Genomic DNA, 24,092 nt, shown 5'->3' with positions numbered 1-24,092 from the left:
CTTCTCAGCTTTGTCCTCTTTGTATTTGCTGTTCTGCATAGGGCAAATTTACCAAGGAGCTCAGCTGAGGCTGAGAGTAGCTCCTTTGACTTGGAAAATGCCTCTGAATAAATTATCCGCTGTGGAATAATGATACATATTCTACCTAAGAGCCAGAAAAGTGAAACAATAAAGGATGTTCTTAGAATAGCTCCTAAGAACCTGGGCTCTCTGGAGGAAAATGAGGCTTCTGGAGGGTGATAGAGAGAATCCATTTTAGGAATCTGCCTCTCTTCAGTAACTGTATGTGGAGGTGTGTATCAAACTGGGAATGCCTAAAGTTAAATGGTGTGAGTACCCATCAGTCAGCCGCTTTCAGGGTGTTGAGCAGCACAGTGCAGCATGGCAGTTGTGGCTGCGTGGGTGCCTGCACCAAGGCTGCAGCCAAGAGTTGCACCGGGCAGAGAACAACTGGACACACAGATGTAGCTGCATGCAAATCCAGACAGGAGCTAGTGTTTCCCACTGTAGGCTTTCTAGCCAGCAGTTAAAAGGATAGTTATTTACATTCTTTAATTTTTAATAATATTTGGATGATTATCATCTCTTGTTCTTTTCTGAGAACAAGAGCACTCACATAAACTCAACACTTTTTTCACTGCATGAGCAGTGCGAAAGGGCTGTAACATCTCATTCATTTCCCTCTGTTGTTGTCACAACGCATACATAGCTGGATTCAAACCTGTTTCCATGCTGAATATGTGTTTGTATTTCTATTCAGAAATCAATAAATGTTCTGAGGAACACAAGCACTTGTGGAACGTTTGGTGAAATTCATAACATTTTTATACAGGAAGCAAGATTAGATGTTCTTAGGAGCATCGTTAGGCCCTGCAGCCCACAGATTCATAGGATTCTCACCACGTCCCTGCAGATGAACAGTTAATTTTTTGAGACAAAGCAAAACCTATAGATACTGAAAACCGTAAATTAAGATGCTGAAAACAAGGTCTTTATTTTGGGCTGATTAGAAGCCTGCCTCACAGAAAGCTGGCTGTTGCCAAATGTCATGGGAATGAGGGACTTAAACATGTCACTGAAATATGTACTGCAAGTTCCTTCTTGATGAAGTCTCAGATAAATTGGAAACACCTCAAACTTACATCGTGGGAAAGCCAAACAAATTTCTGATGGAAATGAATGGAAATTAATTCAGGGTGTAGACTTAAACCCAGCCCCTAGGGACACAGTAATTGTGCCTTTTAGAAAATGGTCTCCTGCTCTTTGCATTTTAACTGTCTGTAATTACTTTTGTGGTTTGTTGGTTGTTGAGGAGCTTGACAAGCTGGGAATTGGCAGATTCAGTGTTGCCTTTATTTACAGTGTTTTTGCCAAGTCATTAAGTCAGCAATAGGAGGCTTTGTTCTGACAAAACTAATCCCCCAGTGTGGCCAGACACCACATTTGCCTTTTAACTTTGTGCTACCATTTAAAACTATTTTGCCAAGATTTAGGTTGGCATGAATTGTCAGAACACCACCAAAATCAGTATAGATAAGCCAAGCTTTCTTTCCTCCGTCCCTGTCATGTTTTGGTTTTTCTCACAATGAGCTGTGAAAAGCTGATTATGGCTAGGGCCTTCCGTAGACCTAGCTGACTTGCGTTGCTCCAGCGAGGGTATTCTTGTACTGCCGGAGGGACAGGGGATAGGGAGTCGCTCCTGCGGGAGGCATGGAGAGCGCCAGACAGCCCCGGGAGCTTTCAGAGCCTGTCGGATTTGCTTCCTTAATAAATACAGCGATATTGCTTGCTGCTCGCTTAGTCTGATTCACTTGGCTCTGCCAGTGTTGTCCGGCTCTGTCAGTAGCTGCCTTTGAACGAGGATGAAGGGCTGCTGCATAACGGAGTTGTGCTGCTAACCTCAAGGGTTGTTGAATGACCATCATGGGGCAGAGTCCAGAGGTGTGCTTTATAAAGTGCTCGGGGATACTTGGACACCAAGTGTGATACAAATGCTAATTGTTGTTGTTATTCTTTTCCAAGAGATCGGGCGTGTTTTTATCATTATTCTGCAGGTCTCAGCGTCCTTGTACAGTTAGGCCCTGACCTCATCAGAATACCATTTGAATTGGAAACGAGCAAATATCTAACATCCTTACACTGAAATTTCCTCAATTCTATTAACCCTGTATGTATTAAAAACTGACATTAATGGTGACTCTCTGGCACCAGCAGAGTCTTAAAGTGCTTTATACTTTCTGCAAAGTGACTGGTAAACTCGGAGAAAACCTGCACTTGCTGCTGCAGCTCAGTCCCTTGTCCTTTCTGCCATAGATCATAGGATCATTTAGGTTGGAAAAGACCCTTAAGATCGAGTTCAAGATGAGTTAGGGAGAGCAGGAACTTGCTGAAGAACTTTCCTGTCTTCAGGAATAACAAATCCTCTCTGGTACTTATTTTAGGGCCACTGTAAACAAGCTCAAAACCTGTACTCGGCAACACTGACTAAGGTCTTTTGAGTATATAACACTGTCAGCCCCATATGTTCACGCTGACTGTTAACAGGAGAACTCTGCTTTGTGGTTGCTGCAGTGGTGGGGAGGTGGAGGCTCTTGCTCCTCTGTCAGAGTACTAACAAAATACTTGTCAGTGTTTTAGTATTCATCTGAAACTAAAGAGGATTGTTGTAGACAGTATCAAAGGAAGGTGTTCAAGAAGCTGCAAGAACATTAGAGGATGCAAAGTGCTAAGACCTGGGCACGTCTTGTGATTTGAAAGTAAATGCCTCTGACCCTCTGTAGTAGTGAACGGGAGGAGACTTGTATCCTCAGATACTACTTGTTTATTTCCCTTAATGTTTGGATTTTCTCTTGGATTCTTTTTTGGACATATGGCTCTGAGACATTAGCAGTCTTTTCTTTTGCTGTTTTCCTTTTTTGGCCTAGGAGGACTCTCTCAGAAATTTAGATGTCTTTCTGCTTTGGACATCTCAGATGGTCCTGTTCAGTAGGAAACTTTTGCCTGCACAGTGAGTGGAGTATTGCATAGAATCTCTGACATTTGCTAATATTGCTGAAAGGAGACGATCCCTTGTTGAAGGAAGCAAAACACAAATGCATAGCAAAAGGCACAACTGTAGTAGAAAGCATGTAGCAAAAAAGTTGTTCTGTTAAGCTTAATGCTGTAAAATCAGTCAATTTATAAGTTACCACGGAGTACAAATTCTTCAGACTTTACTATTTCACAGAGAAAATTAACAATTGGTGAATGTAATTTCAGGCTTAAGTCTTCCCACGTGAGTTGAATTCTGTGTGGAGTATGTTTGACTCAGGCTATCATGACTGTTGTTGGTCTTCAGTCATTTGTTCACTCCAGAAATAAGAGCCAGGTTTAATCTAGAGGTGACGCGCAGGGAAAGCTAAATGCTATGAGAGAAAGTGTGAAGTTCTAATAGCATGCTTTCATGGGGTAGAAGGGGAGCTGATTTCCTTTTAAAAAAAGAGAGGACAAGGGTAAATGATCAGGTCCTTAAACAAGCATTAACTTATCTGCAAGCTGCTTTTTACCAAAGAAACATTGTTTTGCTCTTTAAGATGCAATAGGAAATTTATCATCTTTTCCAATCTTATTTTTGCTTATACTCACTGAGGTTTTTCTTTATCAATTTTAACAAGGAACAGCCTACAAAGCCCTGGAGATAGAGGAGAAGATTTCTGATGGAAAATACTCAGTAAATCTGATGATTTCTAAGGTATAGTGGTTAGTTAGTGCCTTCAAGACACTATAGATCTGAAAGAAACTCTGAAGTCCAAAAATCGACTTTGTGAAGCGAAAGAGTTGTTTTAAAAAATATTTTTCTTTTTTGATTATGTGAAACAGGATGCTAGCCATTGTATAACACTATGAAAGGAACTAACAGTGATTAAAAACTTAAAAGTTCAGAGTTGGTGGTGTTGGTGGTAAAGGTGTTTTATAATTTTAAAGAAACTGCTCCAATTTCCTTCTCACCTGCAAGATTTGCCACTTTTATTTCTATGAATTATTTCATTGAATGAGGTAAAATCACATTTGTTTGGAGTGAAAACAAACAACAATCTTTATTTGGGGCAAAAATACCCCTTATTTGTAATTTGTCTTTTGCACACGTGACATTACTTATGCAAGATTCTTGTCAATCCCTTTAATTGCAAGATTATGTTGTTAGTATTGTCAGTGCTCAATTTCCTGACATTTAATTTTTCTGTTGGAAAATAGGGACTATTGTAAAGGGTAAATGGAAAGTTTTTTGTCTTAGTCCTATTAAGCATAGCGCAAAAGAGTAACTAAGGTGACAGAGCCACCTTCAATAGTAGTGGAAAAAAGAAAACATTGGACTTGCCTGAAATAATAAATAGGAATAAATGGATAGGATAAACTGCCAGTTTGCGAGGGATTCAGGACAAAACGGTTCAGACTAATGGATAAGACTGGGATGGAAAGAAGATACAGTCTCAAAATCAGTATGTGCGAACAGAAACCAGGGTACAAACCAAAGGCCTGGAGCTGGGCACAGAGCAGAATTCAACCATCAGTCTGCTGTAAAGTAATTACAGAAAACCACCATCATGTGGTGCAGCCATACCCAGTGTCACCAGGGCCCAGCTGAAGGGACCATTCACCCAGCACATGCTAGCAGGACTCAGCTGGACAAAACTGGGAGCCGAGCTGATCAATACTGATGCACTGAATTTTGAGTGGAGAGAATTAGTGGTATGTGAATGAGGAGATGTACTAATATGGTGGGATCTAGAAATTTTTGAAAGGTGTATGGTGTGTTTAGTAGTGTGGTGCTAGGTAGAAATGACCAACTTAATACTGATGACTTTACTGTAGCTGTTTTTCACCTGTTCAAGGTGCAGAATGAGAGCAGCTGATGCAGACTATAAAGCAATTAGAGACATGGCTTCCAAGGAACCCTCAAATGGGACAACATGCAGAAAAAATGGAAGTCCAAGGGGGTAAGTAAGTGGACAATAAGGATGAACTATATCTCATTGCTTGTAAATGCAATATGTCTCCTGACATGGCAGGTGAACAGAAAGTTGGTATATATGTATTTATAGATAGGCAGGTACACCCCCCTACCGCACATCATGGTTTTGCATGCATTGGACATTAGGTTATTTGTTAAAGGCTAAAGGGCTAAACAACAATGGAACATTAGCCTGCCTTAAATTTCTGTGGAAAATTAAATTTCTGTTCTGTTTAAGAACAAATATAATTCGATTGGTATTTAAATAATGCACAATTTCATCTGTGACTCAGGGATTGTACACTGTAGGGTAGATTACTTCTGTGAATATTTGATCTACATTTTCTCAGTGAAATAAAGCTTTGTTCATGCAGCTATGAAGCATTGTTAGGTTGGAATCACACACAGAGTGGTCTTCATTATAGAGCACTGTTAATTACAAATGCTGTGCAATTTGCAGGCCATCTATTCTGACTGTAATTATGATGTCACTTGCACACCTGTGTCGGAGAGTATTTTCCTCTCTAACTAGGGCTCATTCTTTTGACTCAGCAAGGAGCTTCTCTTGATGGTAGAAATAGCTCGTTTGTTGTCTCCATGGGTTTAGAATAAGACAGAAGAGAGTAAAAACTTGGGAAACAGCCAGCAATTGAAGCAGGCAGTAAGCCGTAAGTGACTGTGTGGGCCTACTCAACAGAGGGAGCATGTCTTGAATGTAATATGATTAAAAAATAGGCTTAAAACAGGCCTGTTTGCTGGCATGCTCTTTGCTCAGTGGAATATATATTAATTAGAGCTTTAGCACAGCTTCTCAGCAAACACCATTTTCCCTCAAAGAGAGAGAAACAAGGAGAGGGAGAATTCTAATGCTGGGAATAAGGTACTATGAATAAGAATCAGCAACAATGGATTTAGTTTAAGCTGGACTGGAAATTGTTGCAGCTTTATGTTTTTATAAAGGAAACCTGTGTGTCAGCTTCTAGTAGTGACAGAGATGCTGAGAATTGGCATGTGAGGATAATGTGATAATATAGAGACACCAGGGAGTAAGTGTACACAAAAATGCATCTCAGCCAGCCAGAAGGCCGTGCTGTGATTTCAGTAAAAAGCTACGACAGAAAATCAATAGCTTTGAGAAGGGCCTGCAGTAAGAGAACAGCGTTATCTGCACTTTCTTCATTCTGCTTCTCCCTTTCCCCCCTTCCCTCCCTTCATAAAGATACAGAGCTGCATGATCTCATATTTGAGTTTTGTTAACTCTGTGCCTCTGAGTAGCTCAAGCAGTGAGGCAGTTCAGGGAATACAAAGTACCTCCAAACCAAAGCGTAGGGATGGAGAATAGGGATGAGTCACGCAGGGTGTTGGGTTTATTGACAGACTCTCATCACCTTGTAGGCAGTCTGTGTAGACTGCAGTCTCCTACACAGTGCTTCCATCACAACTGTGTTCTGATCTTTAGAAAAACTTCTCAATATATCTTAGTACAGCCTTCACTCAGCTGTGTATTTTCTGATGTGTGGATCAACAGTAAGTCCGTCTTCCAGGCTTCCACGTAGGGCAGGATGTTCGGGCAGGATGATCTAGCCATGTAGTCCCAGATTATGGAGTTTACATTAGGCGCTGACTTTGCAGAGCTTCAAAGACTTAAAATGAGGTTTTCCAGGATGCCTTTTTTACTTCTCCAATTTATTTTTGTCTGAAAAGGTAGAATAGGAATTGTTAATGAAAAGTAGAGCAAAGGGTAGACTGCTTAGCATTAGCTGACACATAGTTTGTAATCATGTTACTGTATTTCAATTTGTGATACTACCTCTGTATTTTACACACAGACATGCAGTAGATTCAGAGGTGATGTTGCATATGCATGGTTATACATTTTACTATTTCCTGACATTTGAATGATTAATCATTCTGAGCTAATATGCAGGTCAGCTTACAGACCCTGAAACATGGGGGGGGTGGGGGAAAGACTGAAAGACTGTTCCCTTGAATGCCCTATCCTGTTAACGAGGATATGGAGTCAATGAGGGCCCTGTGAAGCTGCATTACATTATACAAAACATTTTCATTCTACACTGGACAGTGAAATGGGGAAAAGGGAGGACTGCAGACAGGTAAAACTCCTCCTTCCCCATTAATCCATACTTTGTGTCCATATGCAGGTTTGGGTACATGTATGTATATGGCTTTGGTTCTATGAAAACAAAGTTAGACCCATTGGAAAGTAATACAGTTTTAGGTCAGACATACTCTTTAGGCAAAAAAGTCCACCAATAACATTCAAATGGGGGACACTTTTATTTAAATATACGGAAGACAGAAGATGATGTAAGGAAAGTCTGCAGGAGAGGAGAGGGTGAGTGAAAGGGGCGAGTCTATTATCTGATTGGTGAACAGGGTATTATTGGGATTCTTTCTTCTTTTTTTTTTAAAGATGATATGATATCTTACTTGCAGATGATGTTACAAAGCCAGGAACTCTCTAGGGCTTCATTGTTCTTAAATATACCCATGTGCTTTGGTGTATAAGCATTTCGGAATTGGGAGACCTTTTCCATGTTGGCGTAGAGAGGTAATGTCATCAATTCAGTGACATTAAATAATAATCCACTTGGTTTCTTTTGCTAACTGATAGCACTGAGAAATGTATGATTTTCTAGCATAGAATTAGACTGACACAACAGCTAGGAGAGAGTGTGTTCTTTTTGCTGACACTTCTGATTCCTTCTCACCTTACCCAAGAACTCGGTTCTTTTTCTATGGAAAACTATGAGAAACAGCCAGCTACTTGGCATATTAAAGAGAGACAATTCTAATTTGATTTTTTCCATGAAGTCGTCTTTTTGTCAGAGGTCAATATTTCAATACACCAGTGCACAGAAGATTATTCAAAAGTTATTCAGTGGAAGACTCAGAGGAAGGAGAGGGGATTCTCTAGCATCTGGGAAAATCTTCCATAAACAAATACAATTTAATGACTGCTTTTTTGAGGCTGTGAACTTTTAAGTTCAAGCAGGTGTTCATTAGCTAGAAAGCATGCTTATAAGGGAAGGTCTGTTAGGATTTTTCATCAGTGGCAGCTGAGCTGCATAAAATACATGAAGTACGTAAAAGTAGGAACATACTATCTATCTAATCATTAAACTTTCAGGGTGCTGGGGATAGCTGGTATCTTAATTGCCCTCCAGTCATAGTTATACTGTACCATGGGTCACACATAATTGGAGAATTGTTTGAAATACAGAAGTGTCTTGACCACAGCAAAGGTGCTTGATCATCTTTACAGTACCTATAGGGTAGGGCTGGGCCTGGGTGACTATAAATTACTGATCAGCACCACATTCAGGTCTGCTTGTGCTCTAACTGAACAACTATTCCAGCCTTCCAAATGCACTGAAGTGCCACTGCATCCTGAGTGGAAGACTGGAGCCTGCTAGATCAACTGATCATTTCCTTCCTTAGCCTCTAAACATCATAATTCACTGCTCTTGAGCTTTAGTGACACGAGGAAAATTAAAACTTGGGAATTATTGTAATGAGGGAGAACCACTGTGTGAAAAGTTTTCCTCGGAGATCCCATCATCACACGATGAATCACAGTTATGTCAATTCTAGCCATAGCAGCCATGAGACCTTCCTTTGGGAAACACAGAGCTGAGGCTTAAATGCATGGAGAAGCAGCATACAAATCTTTGACTTAACTGGCATGAAAACCTGAAGGCATTGTACCATGGTGTGCCAGGCAGGATTCTGAGACCAGGAGGTACTGTGATGGGACATTGCTCCCTAAGGATGCCCATGGTCCCCTTGAAGATCTCTTGGGTTTGTTTCCCTTGTACATACATACTGTTGAAAATACTTGAAAAGTGTTTCTTCATCTTAAAGAGCAACAGTTATCATGTTTGAAAATGGGAATGTTTCATGCTTTCCTCCAAGTATCTATAATCTGGTCTCTGCTTGTTTATTCATGGTAATGGCTGAAAGCAGGGACTACTTACACTGCTTGCAATCAATCTCATCTTCTGTAAGCTGTCCTAAAACTTAATCTTTTAGTTGTCATCTTATTTCTCCTCTTTCTGGATTCCTAAAAGTCCTGCAATTCTTATCATTGTCCTTGATACCTTGCTTCTTCAGGCTTAAAGTATCCTGCTGTTGATGTATGATATATGTATATACTTGGGTGATGTTATGCTGTTGTTCACTTAAATAATATGTTCTTGTACATTTCAAGGCAAATAATTTCCAAACAAGGAATGTCAAACTGAAATCTGAGACTGGTGCTTTAAAAAAACCCCAAAACATTAGGAGCCAGTGGCAGTTCTGAAACACTTGTTTTTGTTTTTGTTTTGTTTTGTTTTGTTTTGTTTTCAAAATAAAAAATGTATCAAAGTGGATTTATGCCCTTGGGGGAAAATTGGTTTTTGCCAGCTCACCAGAAAGCTCTGAAACAAATATCATCTGGTTTAAAAGAAGAAAGCTTAAGAGACAGAAATCAGGGGCATCAGTGAACACTTCCTAGAACAGTGCTAAACAGTATTGGTAGGAGTTGCAAAATCTTGTACTAATTGGCTTGACAAGGCCCCAGCTAACTCCATAGAGAAAACTTACTTTCATTAGGTGGGCATAGCACTTCATTAATACTTGAAAGGAAAGTGAGTCTGTTCATAAACTGTAGGTTGGAACAGGAAGGCTGTCATTTCTGTAGCTGCAGAAACCATGGAACCATCTGTGTGTTATGAGGTAATGTACACACTGGCTGAATACCAATATTGTCTAAGCTGCCAACGTCCTTCATTTGTAATGGTTACATTGACAGAAGGATCCATTGAAATTCGCCATAGTTTGTATTTTTTTTTAAACTGTATTATGAATGTGGAGGCAGTGCCACAATGCTGCCATCCTTGCTGACTGCTGCTGTTTAAAAATAGAAGTCAAGAGGTGCATAGGCATTTCCAGCACCTTCTCTTGAAATGCCACCCCGTTTGACTCGACATCAAGAGCAGGGCAAACACAACTAGATGGATCTGCCCCAGCGTTGCCCCACGTCAGTTATGTAGCAGTCGGAAAGAGTAATGTATGTTAATCACTCTTGGTTTATTACAGACATGGAGGTTTCTTAGGAGGTGAAATCTTCAGGCCACTTATGCCAAGTTCATCACTTGCTTCAGTTAACTGCTGAGCTGAAGTTTTATAGAACTGTACTGTCTTTGCTAATTTGATACTCTGCCTCTTAGAGGAGACATAGATTTCCTGTCAAAGTTGGTATTATATATTCAGCAGAACTTGCCTTTCTTCTGGATGATTTACAAATTCTTCTGTGCAAAACAATCTCTTCAGGGATGTCGTCATTTTATGCTATAACTGGCATGTTTTGGATGAAATATGTTTTAGGAAAAAAAAAAATTACAGGCTGTCCTATGCTTTATCAGCTTGAGGAAGCGGAAGATCACAGCCAGCAATGTACAGCCAAAGAAAAATGGGTCTATGCTGTTTGCCAGTTTGCCTACAAATTTTTCATTGAACATACAGTCGCTATCTGATCTCAGACGTACAGATGTGCTGTTCAAGTGGAGGACTTAACCCTAGCAAAATGATTGAGTAAAAGTTCTATAACTGAATACATCCTGAAATGTTCAACTTGACACTGAATTTGCATTATGATGGTGAAAAATGTTGCTTAGAAATCTGCAATGCAAAGACAAATCTTTTAACTGTATGCAGTTTACCAAAGGTCATTTCAGTGTCTGACTGTAGGAAATATCAGCTACTTTCTCACAAACAAGAGGTAACTTATTAAAGCATGTAAATCAAGTGGTGTAAGGCAAATCTCTCTCCCTCAGAGTTCAGTGATGCAGGTTTTAATCCATGCTTTGCAAAAGTTGTTAGTTTTAATTGCAATATGATCTGCTTGTAATGAGCTTTATTTTAAGTCAAGCAATCAAAAAATAATAAAGAGAGTAGTTTATATTAGAATAATCCTGTTGAGTTTGAAAGACCTGTCAGGAGCTGGCTGCTTCCAAAGAAATTGAATTTTTCAAACAAATTATTTGGAATACTAACTGAACTAACTATGGTTTTCTCATTTCTGTGATTTCTTCCTTTTTTGTTCTCAAATATTTAATGTAGAAATGGTATGGTAGATTTTCACATACAGTGTTTTAAATTGCGAAGGACAGGAATAAGCAGAAGTAAGTACTTCAAGAAGTTTATGCTGATATTTCTGACTCATGGAATTTTTATTCTCAGGCATTTTTGAGACCTGAAAATTGAAGAAAAATTTTAAAATCCTAGAATTTCTCCCAGATAAGACCTCTATTTTTCACACTGGTTTAATCACAAGCTTCTGCTACAGCATGGAAATATTGGAAAGACTTCCTGCTTTAGTAGTGTAGGGAGTATCTGTTTTAGTCAAATTGTTTCCTGTACATACTGTTTTCAGCTCTGCATGCAGTAGCTGAGGGCAGATTTACCAGCATCAGCCAAGACCACTGGGAGTTGTAGCCCCATCTGTTTGTATTTTCTAGTAGGCTACATGGAATGTAATGGAGGAAATTACACCAAACCACAGCCGATCTTCCCTGACCTCATCATCACTGCAGCTTCATCCAGTCTGAATGTAATAATCGCATGTGGATGAAGCACATACTTTTTTACAGTGGTTGCTACTTTTGTCCAGGATTTTAAGATTCCCTGAACCAATGTAAAGAAAAGTGGCAATATGAATGGCAAATCCAATCATGATTCAGTGAAGCAAAAATTTCAAACATTTTCTTTCCATTTCAGTGGACTTTTGAGAACTGTCATAGGGCTTATAGGTATATATTTTTTAATTAAAGTTAATTTTTACAGTAGCATATTCATACCCTAATCAAGAATAAGGGCTGTACATATTAGATCCTTTGCATGCACGATGAAATTTTCTCTGTATCCTTCCTAGTCCTATCAGATGTGTATGCTCGTGTGTTCCTTTTTTATACCATGATTTCAGTTGGTCTGTCTTTAGTTGTGTTGTCACCTATGTGTTCTGGTCGTAGTTTCCTTCCACTTCTCCCTAAATAGCAAAGATCATCTTATTTGTTTATATATTTAAAAATTCAGAACTTAGCCCGAGGCTTTTAGATGAAAATACTGTGTTTCTAATAAGAACTTCCTAAATAAATTTTAGTTCCTGTCCACGCTGCCATAAACCAATGCACAAATACCTAGAATTGCTCACTGATAATATTGAGGACTTTGGTGTAGTTTGCATTGGTTGTATGTGCGATGGGTAGTGACTTTGACTTGTTTGCTCTGTAATTGCACTGTGAGTTACATCCCTTTGAAAAGGAGGTGACCAGGCAGCAGGGAAAGTATTTGACTGTTTTCCTTGTTCAGTTGCTGCACTTTCAGCTCGCTGGGGCCTCTGAAAGGAGGGGACTGCTCTTCCCTCAAGATCACCTTTTGGTGGCTGGTGGGAGAAGCTTGTGGAGTACAGGGTAGGTCAGGGAGACTCAGCCAGCAGCCTGCCAGAGACTGAGATCATGGTGTGAAAACCAAAGAGCAAAACCAGTCTTGGAAGAAATGGAAAAAGGATGATTTCTCTTTGGAAAGTCATGATGAAGTGTTAATCATCACCCAACTAAAGGTTGGGCTAGATCAAGCCTGACTGCAGGGACATAATGGATGGGGAAAAGATTTTTTTCCATGCCTCTCTGATTTCTTACTGTGACTCCTTCTGGGCTCTGCCTCTTAAAAATGCCTTCAGTTCTTCCTAACTCCTCTGGAGTTTTATAAGGTCTTTTGGAGTCTCAGGGAGTGCTTGTTGTTAAGGAGAGATGTCTGGGTAGACCCACTTAAGAGCTCTTGCCTGCTTTTGCCATTGTGTTGTGGTTTGGTGGCTGGATTGCAGTAGTGTCTGATGTGGAAGAAGGGCCCAAGCATTGTTAAAAACATCCACCCACTACTGTGTGCTTGAGGGGCTTGCATGGTATGAGACCACGTCAGCCCTGGGAGGACATCCCATCTACCACCCTCTCCAAATCCCACATACTTGTCAAACCTGTTCCCTTTGGCTAACCCAGCTTTTTTTCTGACTGAAGCAAGAAGTGCTCTTCCAAACACCTCTGCCAGAAAAGTGAGGCCTTACCGATTTGGTAACAGCTGTCAGAGAGATGGTGGCAAGCAGCTGTGTGCTGAGAGCCCTAGATGAAATATCGTCTGTCACGATAGCTGAAGCTGGAAGAGGATTGTTTCTAGAAAGGCTAATGCACCATAAAGCATATACTTCAGGGTAGAAACCACCTGCATATTTACAAAACATCTGCAAATAAAATAATGGTACGAAACAAAAGCACGTCTGGACCACAGAGTTGTCACATATTTTGACTGTGCCTGTGTAGAAGATGACCAGGACTAGTGTGAATGAGAGTCAGTTGTAGGTGAAACAGGTTCAGAACAAGAGACAGCCTGCCATGATTTTGCAAGTTTAGTTTGAAGCAAAATGCTGTGCTTTTGCACTATGAGTGACTCCTTTGTTTATTGTGAGGCCCCGCACTTCCATGGGCAATCAACTCACTCAAATAAAATATTAAAATGAGTGGTTAGTAAGTCATTCAAGTGTTGACTTAGCAGAATCTTTTAACTTGCCCATTTTAGCAAACTGTCATACCCGTGTTCCTGGGTTTGACACCTTGATGACAAGGAATTCCAGAAGATAGTTGTATGAGTCCAGGGACCTTGAAAAACTTAAGTTTCTGCTGGTGTGTTATAAATACAGAAATTCCCAGTACTAAATAGTTCTAATAGGAAATACTGCAGAAGTGAATTCACCCCAACACACACAACTCTAGTTCATTGACGTCAGGAGATCCGCATGAATGTAGCTGCAGGGCAAGCTTTAGACATCGACAAGGTCTAGAGCTGCCCAGGGCAGTGGACTGCCTTCCCTGTCTAAGCTGGGGCACGGAGGGTAGCTGCGAGAGCAGCGCGCAGGGATGCGCCGCTCATCCCTGCCCACCACGGCTCAGGAAGGGCTTGGTGTGCATGGGCTAGGTCACGCCTGCAGTACCAATTCCTTCTCCCCTTGCACACTGCTGGCAATGGCAGAGTCAACTTTTCCCCTCATATGGTGTGAGAGCAAGTCTATGTTAACTTAGGGGCGGGATGGAGGGTTCAATGTCTGGAAGGGGCCAGGGGAGGAAAAAGGGGTCCATAGGAGAAGCTGGGCTGTGGGAAACCAAAAAGATTCTTTTGTCCTGCTTGCACCCACAGATCTTTTGAAATCTTTATCCTTCTGCGAGAGTTTATGGAGTTCAGTCTGTTCAGAGCGTCAAAGAGACAGTCACAAGGTATCTTTCGTCAAGCACAATGCAGCGTGGAGGGAAAACTGCTGAAAATTAAAGAGCTTTTATATTTATTAGAGAGAGACCTCTCTGCACCACAGAATGAAGGTACGATGGCAGCCTGTGTTGGGACTCCAGGACTAGAGTTAACTTAGCCAGGGCAGGTAATGGTTATGATTAAGGACGCATTGGCATGAGTTGTGACACATGCTAGCAACTACAACACCAACCTTCCAGATACCAGCCGCTAGCATAAATTGGAGTACAAGTAATGCTTCTGTCTTCTTTTTTATGGTATAGATGTATCAGGCAGCATACCAGAAAGGTTGCCTCCGGTTTCTATCAATTTGTGTAGAAAAAATTTACTGCCAGACCGTACAAACTTTGCCTGGATGTGTTGTAAGATAAAACAAAATCTGCTATCTAGAAGTTGGATGCTACAGGAAACTGAACGTAAGGGACACATTTTAATTAACTGCTACAGTAATTTATTGAGGAAAGTGATTTGTTGATCACTGCTTTCAGTCTTTAAATAAGAATTTGTTTTCTAAGAGGGGTGCTTTTAATTCAGCTGCTTTTTATTGCTTTTGGTATAGAAAATGCTGGAGAGCATTCCATGTACTCTCAAGCAGACCTGGCTAGGTGATTGCCAGAGTTCTTCCTGCCCTTAAAAAAATCTTTGAATGTCTCTCTGTGTCCTGTATGCCTTTGAATTTCCTGCTTTTGCTTGGTTTAAGAATTGTTAACACCTCCTGCTCATGTATTTCTGGCTAAAATGAAACCATAAAGCATAGCATGTGTAATGAGGTATTGTATTTCTTTTTAAGTCTTTCTGTTCACTTCCTGTTGGAGAGGCAGGTAAGGCATGTCCTAGTTTAAGTAATAAGTTGAGCTTCTCAGTTAAAACCAGAACTTTCTGATCTTTCTGCAACAGGAATAAAAACTGGTAGGACAAATTTTTACAACTCTGACCTCTTTGGTTCCCCAACACCAAACTTGTACTTCCAAAATCTCTTTCTAATGCAACTAGGGTGGTGGAAATGGATGTGGATGTCTAGAAAAAAAGATGCTAATAACTGGCTGGTGATGTCATCTAGACTTAACCCAGAGCAATTTCTGGTGTTCCTGTCATTGAAACAATTGAGATGATTTCACGAGTATTTTTTTCTTGTTCCCTCTCCTGCAGAATGATGCCAGTTGTAGGTTAAGTGGCTACTATAGATGACATATTAATAGGTTATTTAACAGGGATTGCGGTTGCTCAGACCATTTATTTCATATGCACTGCTTCAATTATATTATCACTGTAAGCTTTCTTACTGATTAGCTTAAAAGCAGTAATTTCCCAACAGATAATAGGAGCCAGTATATAATGAATGTTTCTGACATTAAAAAAACTTATTCATGGAAAGTATCTATGTTAGATATTATCAGGAATAAAATATAGATATTATATATTACATATATATCTGTTGGTCAACTTGTAATAAATAGTAAAAAAAATTTTTATCATGTCCCGTCACTCTTATCTGCATAAGTTTGCTTAAAATTGTACAAAAGTTTGTCTCCATATGCTCTAAACAAACTTGACTTGTTTGAGGTGAACTATTTTTTGCTGAGTCAAGGCAAAAAAAGGAATATTTCTTCAATTTATTCTTATGAGAAATAAGAATTCAAATTATTTTTATATTATTCTGTGAAAATGATCTGGATTTGGATAGATTTGAGAAAAGAGAAGCCTGCTATGTATTAGTTATTCTGTGCAAGTTGGTGGTACTATTGTCTATGGATTTTGCCAATAGGTAGGTTTGATTTTTTTTGGGTCGCATGGATTGCCTTTTCATGAATTCTCTTTTGAATTTTTGGTTGAGTGAGCCTGCAGAGGTTTTCAAATCTGTGACTGGAAGCTTTTCCAAACAGTTTTCTTCTCAGCTGGAGAAAATTGTGCAACATTATTACAAAGTCTTACTGGCAAGGCATTTGGGTCAGTACAGCATGATTTTCTTCTACTTTTAAAGATCATTTTTCGCCAGATGGGAGCATACTTGTCATTTGAATCTTTCTAGCTTTTTTTGAAATTCCAAGGCAGCTAATAGACAAACTCAGGGATGCGCAGCTCACGTGCATTTGGTTAGCTGTTAGCGACTTCCATTTTTAGCTTTCTCCCACCTGTCTCTATCAGTATCTCCAGGTTATCTGTGTACATGAGTAGGAGCCATGTTCAAGCTGTTTGGCTGCCTGCATGCCTGGCACATGCAGGTGGCCTGTGAAGCAGCTTGGCTGCCCAGACACCTACAGCAGGTGAAGCCTAATGTGCAGTGGATTGTGATATGAAGTAGTGAACGCATCTAACAAAGCGAAAACAGATGATAGTGGAAATGGAATTTAATAGCCATTGCCTTGTATGACCAATGGATGCTGCTACACCTCCATTGCATGACTACAGGCCAAAATATTGGGAACTGTCACGTCCATTGCAGTTTTGCACTGCTGAAGTTCCGAATAGTGAGTGTTATTTGGCATAAGGAGGTAGAACAGAGCCACTATGTGCATCACATGCTGTGTTATGGAAAAATTACACATCGCATTGGGGGTTGCACTGGTATCAGCAGTGGCTGTGCTTTAGCATCTGCATTATCTACTGTTGCCGTCCTTGTTTGTCAGTTTGCTCTCTGTCCCCATGCAACTCCCTAGATAGGCACTATAGCACAGTCCTCTGGATCCCTTCAGTGCCGTCCTTTGCACTGAAGTTGCTTGAAGCAGAGGTTTGAGGCAAATTTTGGAGAGGGTTTCTGAGACAGGATAGAAAGTGCAGATCTTTTAATTTACCCGTGAAGCACAACTGTTTCACTGTGTATTTTCAAAACAAAGGTGTGGTGGAATGGGATGGCGTTATACTTAGTACATTGACAGCTTTCACTTGGAAGGTTGAAAATTCATTCTGCCACACATCTCATATTGCTCAGTCTCTCTCATCTCTCTTACTCCTTATTGACTATTTTGTTAGTGCATTACCAGATAAATAGGGTTCAGGGTACTGTGATCATAACCGTATGAGGAAACTGGTTTTAGGTGGTTTAGGTATCAAAAATATCACAATGGATTTTCTTATAATACTCACTATTTAGAATAGACTAGAATTAGAAGTTGTCATCTAAAAAAAAATCTGCCTTCTCCCTGAATCATTTGGAATAATTCAGTATAGTAGAAACCACTTTGTAGTTACAGTTTCACAAACAAACAAGACCATATTTATAATCTAATGGTTCCTGGTGTAGGCTTGCATTTATTTTTGTAAAAACAAAGGTTGACAACTAAGCAAGAAGTCCTGTGCTGATAATGTGGATGGGTGCTTATAGTTAACCATCTCAGTCTGACTTTGCAAATCTGTTTGTGTATACTACCTACTTTCTGAATCTGTTAATGAGCCAAGATAGCTTCAGATACAGCAACATATAAGTTTTACATATATTTACATACTATATATTTTTAATAGCTATAGCTGTTACTCTGTTTATTTAGCTGACACTTGTTTATATAATAAATGCCAAATGTGCTCTTAGGTTATTGAGTGTTACAGGTTGTGTGTATGCCAAATATTGCATGAGTTTTGTAGTCAGCTAGAGGATGTGTAGTGTAGTCTGTTAGTATGCTTTGGACCCTGCTGGAGAGAGAGCATCTGTGATTTATTGTTTGGCCACTGAAATGTCAGTGTTGTGGTGCTTTGCTGCTGACCTGTTCTGGTATTATGCTGTATTTGTTACAGTGGTCTAGAGAGGTCACTGGCTTGGGACAGGCAGGGGCTGGAGGAAATGCCAACAGTTAGAAAACAGCTGGTACTCTTAGGGAGAAATTAGTAGGGCAAAAATGTAAAGTCAAAAGGGAGTTTGGATTATGTCAGTGGAAATGTATATGGGACTTAGACCGCGTATTGATTCCATGAAGCAGAAGTGCTGCTTCGTGCCAGTATACTCTTTCTGGCATCTGTCTTGAAATAGATGGGCTACTTGCTGTGTTACGTCATCCCAGTGTTGTTACCAGAGGCAAAGATTATACTTCTATGTAGTCATTGCAAGGTGAAGGTCTGTGTTTATGGCTTGTGCTTCCTAAAATGAATGTGTTAAAATATGCTTTGCTTGACTTTGCACTGTCTGTGTAAAAGACTAGCATATGCAAAAGTAAACATGAACTTAAGGAAATGTGTTTTTATATCTTGGCATTCTAGTGACTTGCATATTAATTACAAGCAACTCATAAATGCAGTGATGATCTTCCTAGCTGTTGACCTGTAAACGTATGCTATCTGAGAAGCAAGATGTGTTAATTTGGACCTGTCAAGAGTTGTAAAGGCTGTGCAGGCCAAATTCTGCCTTCATCTATTTGTGAGCAAGAAGCTTGCAGAAAATGCATTTGCTAAAATCGTTAACTGAGATCTGAGTTTGGCCCTGCAGTGCAAGTCATTTAATGCTGCTGCTGGTAACTCTTACAGTGGGACACAATCTCTTTTCATTGCTGTGTTGACTCTGCAAGCAAATAAAAGTATTCTTAGTGCTGTTTTTAAAGGTACAGAGTAACTAGTTTTGTCATCACAATGAAAGATTGGAGAAGTTTCTGCTGAAAAAGAAGGAACCATTTTAAATTATTTTTTTAGGTAAGCTAGACATTGAGCAGGTGAAATGCTTCCCATGTTCATTACTGCAGAGCATTGTCATCTCTTTGGACTTTAACACTGTAAATATGTACTGGCTGGCTATATGAAAAGATAATGTGGAAGAGAGAGCATTAGTGGTCTTGGTCATCCTAAAGGGCATTTCTGCATCTGTTGCACACTGAGACTTAGGTGTGTGTAAGTAGGCAGCCTCTCGAATATGAGAGGGAGGAACTAGAATAATGGAATATGATGCTTTCACATCCTAAAAGTCAGTGAGACTGGATCTTCCCCTTCATTCCCTCCTCACTGCGAAGAAAGGTGTCTCCACTCCCACTGCCTTTATCCTGAGGTTCCCTTTCCCTGAGGTGGCCTGGATGAAGGGAGAACTTTACCTAAAGCTTCAGACAGTCACATAGCTGATCTTTCAGTAAACCCAAACTATTGAAATGCAGAGGGAAAGGTGTGAAACTAAACCATACCTCTGCAGCAACCCATCCAGACTGATCCTAAGTGAGAACTGAGGTGTTTGATGCACTCTGAGATTCTGTAACCCGCTGCTATAAATCTCTCAGCTGCATAGAGGTCCACCTATATTGAAAGAGGGGACCAGAGCACGGTCCTGACACTACCCTGTTTATAGGTCATGCTCCCTGTCTCTTTAGCAAGTTTTTTGAGCTTTTGTCTTGGTCTTTTTTTTATTTACTCAGATCTGGAGAACTTGCTGTTCTCCCCTATGATATCCAAGCATTTCACCTAAGTTTGGAGAATGGTGGTTTAGGTGAGGGCAGCACTATTCTGTGTTAATGGAAACTGGGGAAGGTGCTATTTTTCCTTAATTTCATCTGAGTGGTGTATTTGTCTAGACACATCACTGACTCCTCCTAGCAATGGTGAATGATGTATGCAACAGAAACTGGGTCTCATGTCTTTTTACAAATGTATAGGGTTTTGTAAACACCCCATTTTGCCAGGCATGTGGTGAACAGTGGACTTGTTGCTGTGCTTTTTGAACACTGACTCTCATTACGTACTTCATAACCTTCACACCTAGTTCAGGGGATCCACGTTCTCCCTGCATTAGAAAGATAGAAGAGTTTTCAGGAGTTCTGGATTAATTACAAAACAACCCTTAAAACAATAAATCTAACATGAGCCAAGAAATAAATAATCTCTTTGGGCTGCATGCTCAAGGATCATGTGCTACTTGAGGCATACTTGTAGCTGTTATTAAAAATAATCATTATACCACAGCTGACACAGCAGTATCCACAACCTGGAACTTTTCATCCTTGTGACAAGATGTTGAATCTAATGAGAGGAGCTTTTATTTTGTTTATGTTTAACCATTGTGAAAGGAGGTAGAGGAATGAAAAGCAGTGTGAATCCATGTGATCCTGGAATGGCAAACAGGGACTTTTCTCCTCTGGACGTTCCAGTGGCTTTGTTTTGACCTTGGGAGAATACCCTTGTGAAACAGGTAGTGACTGGCAAGGCTGTGTCCTGTGTTAGTCAAAGTCTAGTTTTGTCTTTAAGCTGGGGTGTTATAAGCAGCTGCAATACAAAGTTCCCCAAAATTGCCTTTTAGCGATTTCAGACTTTGTATTTAGTGTAAAACAGGAGGGGGAGGGTTGGTGTTTATTCATACAGAGGTTTTTGCTGGTTTTCCACCACTGAGCATACTTGAGGCTTAAACTGAGAAAATCTGTATGCAGTCCCACACCGTAACACTAACAAAATTCTTTGGGCCAGTCTGCTAATACAGTTCTCATCAACCATTGCCACTTTTCTTGATGATGTTCAAACAGCCTATTCACATGTGGGGCCTTCAGCTGGGAGAACAACAGCAATAAAGTAGGTTAAAAAAAATGTTTGTTCATTTTTAGTTAGGAAGAAGGTGGAAAGGATGAGAGAGATTGAAGTATTATGGGTTGGCAGAAACTCAGCAGGAGCCTCTGGAAGGAGGAGAGGAGGATGTGGATTGAAGAAACTGGAGCCCTGAGGGCAATCCTCTAAAAACATATTAGAACAGCACTGTCGGTAATATTATTCTCAAGACACGCAAGTCCCGCACTCTTAATTGAAAAGTGCCAGGGGTAAGGTGCTCACCTTGAAACTCATTATCTACTTAAAAGAATTTTTTTCATTTGCTACTGCTAAGGACTTGTTTTAAACTGAAGTAAGAGTTAGAGCCTGAAATACCATTTTCTTGTTGTTCTGAGAGAGAGTTTTCTCAGAGGGAATGGTAGAATCTAGCTAACAAGGCTTGGTTTATTTAGGATATGTATTTATGATTTAACAATTATTTAGTGCCTTTCAGTTTGATAGTATTCCTCCTCTTACCCCAAAATGTTGCAATATGGGAGGTTTAATCATAACTCTAGCTTGAAGTACCTGTCTATATGATATGCGTGTATGTATGTATTATTACATGTATCTTTGGGCACTACTGTGGTTCAGGGGGCTGCTTTAGAGACCTTGTTCAGAAGTGGTTGCAGTCTAACTAAACAAAAGAAGCAGAAAGACAAGAGAACTATCATTTCTCAGAACAGACTGGAAACAGAAGCATAAAAAATTGAATGGCTTATGTAAAGTCACGTGCAGAATCTTATATGCACACAAGGTTTCTTGAATATGATTATTGATTACTACATTTTTTTCCCGATTATTATAAAATGAGACAAGAGTTTGTGCTATAATTAGGAATCTGATATCCTGTCCCTAAAGTTCAGTGCAAATAGTTGAAAAATTAGAAAAAGGATAATTTACTAACAGAACAGAAACAAGCTCCTCTCTGTCAGTTGAAAGCTGAACCCCAGGGGAGGTGGTGATTATTCTTGAGTAATTTATATCAATCTGTTGCAGAGGAGGAGAGAAAGAGAAATTGAAGACTGGGAGGGGCAGTAGGGTGTTACAGCTTTAAGGGCTACTTATATTTATCTCTAGGGCTCACATTTAATCCAGAGTTCAGTTCAGCAGTTTGCAAAATCAATGTGTCTGTTCCCGGTTCACCTTCAGACTCTTGGGCATATCCTCATTAATCCTGTGATACAGGAATAAGGCAGCCACGTGATTCTGCAGACACCCACCCATAGCACAAACAGAATATTGCTCTAATTTCTTCTGAGACCTATTTGCATAGTTATCTTAGTCACACAAAACCGGAGCTGAGCAAGCAATGAGCTAAGTGACCCTTCTCCTGCTCTGCAGCTTCCTTACACTGCTAGGAGTAGCAGCGCTCATCTAACAGGTTGCTATTGAGAGTGGCAAAGTAATTGGCTCCCTCAAACTGATAAATACTTCATGCTTCCTGAGCTGTGCAGTAGCAGTGGGAATTAGTCTTGCTTTTTCTTGCCTTCCCTTCAGACTTGCCAGAAGGCAGAAAGGTAACTGCCCCAGAAAAAGCAGTGGATGGTGAGGCAGGCTGCTCTCTGCTTGGCAGGGGGACCAAAATCTGACAGCATCCAGCCGTGAGCTCAGCAAGGATGAGGGCTGTGGCAAACCAGTGAACACTGAGCATCTTTGATGGTTTTTTTACACCCCCATTGCTTATGCAGGGAGATTAACAGCAACAGTCAAAAGTTGAAGCAAGTGGAGTGGCTTGCTGGTTTTCCCATTTCAGTATTTCAATTTGTTGTTTATTTTTTTTCCTGCTCTTCTTTTTCTTGGTGGTGTTGAGTGGTGTGAAACAAACAAACAAAATCCTGACTCATTCTAGGAGGAAGGGGGATGACAGCTGCTTGACTTCACCAGTGGGAGCTCTGTTCCAGACTTCATCAATCCTTAGTCCTGTCAGCCTGAGGCAGAAGGGACCACGCAGCTCTTTTAGGAACACGAAAGTCATGTAATCCATCATCTGAATACCAGACGTTGGGCTGCTGAAAAGGGTTGATTATTGGTCCAGAACTTACTAAATTCAATGGCAGTCTTTCTTTCACCGCAGCAATCCGTGGGTCATGGTCCTCCTCACTGTATCAGCACTTTTAGGAACAAAGCCTGTCCCTGACACTGAATTACAGGTCTCAGTCCAATACATTTCTGGAGTTCTAAGGTTCATTTCTCCCCAGCTCACTACACTTCTTCATTGTCCTTGTGACTTGTTCATGGCAGGATGAAGTTATTCTTTAAGGCCATTTTCATGAGCAACTTCAGGCTACGCTCACTAAAAGTTACCATTCAAGTCTGTGTTCTGTGACAGCTTTATACTTCAAAATCAGTCCTCAGTGTGTCCTTTGAAATCTGTTTTTATGCAGAAATTTCTAATATCCTTGAAAGCTGACAGGCAGCCCTGGAAAGACCTGACTTTGTGGGGTGTAGTTGCATCAGGTACGAGTTGAAGGAAGTTTCAGGCACTTTTCTGTATTCTTTCTTGGAACAAGTGCTCCTTGTAGTTTGGCTCTTTTATATTCACGTTCCGTGTTTCTTGAGCTTATATGCTCATCAAAATATTTTGTGTAGTTTATGTAGTTTTTCAGAAAAGCAAAACAATCTAATTTACTTGAAATATTTAAATAAACTTCTACATGCTTGCTTCCAAGGGCTTGAAGGTAAATAACTCTTGGCAGCACTTTCTAGAGCATTGCCTATTCAGCACAAGGTGGCTTTAGCAAGGGTTCTTGCTGGGTTGCACAGTGAGCCAGGGCCTGTCTGTAGGGTGTGACAGGCTTTAGCACGAAGATACATGTGCTGATATGTTAGTGTGGCACAGCAGAGTACTGCCTGGGGATAAGAAACCCAGTCCAAAATGAGCTAAAGACAAGCTACATCCATGCCACTCCTTAGCTAGTAAGCTTTATCTTTTAGGTTATGCTACATATGTAAGGGATGTGCCAGTGGTCAAACATACAGCAGGACTAAACACTGACTAATGGATGTGTCTGTGTGGTTAGGTGCAGACATATACGTCTTTTGCCCATGCTTAAAGCTGGCTGCCTGCTGGTGTGGAGGCTTGGCAGCTGTGGTAGTTTGATGTTGTGCCTGAGGTAATAGATCTGCTTCTCAGTGAGGCTTATTACCGCTGGTACAGTGCCATAGCAATGCAGCCATATGGCCCCTGGACTGGAGCTACCTTGCCTCAATTAGGAGCATGCGGAGAGGGAGATCACATTTATTTGCACTGGTATGCATATGCACA

The sequence above is a fragment of the Aquila chrysaetos genome, chromosome 11 (genome assembly GCF_900496995.4).
Source record: "Aquila chrysaetos chrysaetos chromosome 11, bAquChr1.4, whole genome shotgun sequence".
NCBI classification, from domain to species: Eukaryota; Metazoa; Chordata; class Aves; order Accipitriformes; family Accipitridae; genus Aquila; species Aquila chrysaetos.
This window is presented reverse-complemented; position numbering follows the sequence as displayed.